Below are 322 nucleotides of genomic sequence, written 5' to 3'. Positions count from 1 at the left end.
CAGCAGGAATCATACCACAATTCTCCTAAAAAACCAAGATTGACATCTGAGAAATAGAGCCAAAACACAAACCAAAGCAGGGTGAATAGTCATAGAATCATAGAATAGTTTTGAGCGGAAGGGACCTTAAAGCTCATCTAGTTCCAACCCGCTGCCACAGGCAGGGACAACCTTCCACTACACCAGGTTGCTCCAAGCCCCGTTCAACCTGGCCTTGAACACTGCCAGGGATGAGGCAGCCACAGCTTCTCTGGGCAACCTGTGCCAGTGCCTCAACACCCTCACAGGAAGAGTTTTTTCCTCATGTCTAACTTAAATATAC

At 47.5% G+C, this 322-nt stretch overlaps 1 protein-coding gene across 1 annotated transcript in view; it reads right to left on the bottom strand.

The window, feature by feature from the left end:
* Positions 1 to 322, bottom strand: part of FANCM (Fanconi anemia, complementation group M) — a gene marked incomplete at its 5' end in the record, with an annotated part of 46144 nt that overhangs the window by 44977 nt on the left and 845 nt on the right. The window lies entirely within an intron of this gene.

Source organism: Nestor notabilis, unplaced genomic scaffold (genome assembly GCF_000696875.1).
Source record: "Nestor notabilis isolate BGI_N333 unplaced genomic scaffold, ASM69687v1 scaffold895, whole genome shotgun sequence".
NCBI lineage: Eukaryota > Metazoa > Chordata > Aves > Psittaciformes > Psittacidae > Nestor > Nestor notabilis.
This window is presented reverse-complemented; position numbering and strand designations above follow the sequence as displayed.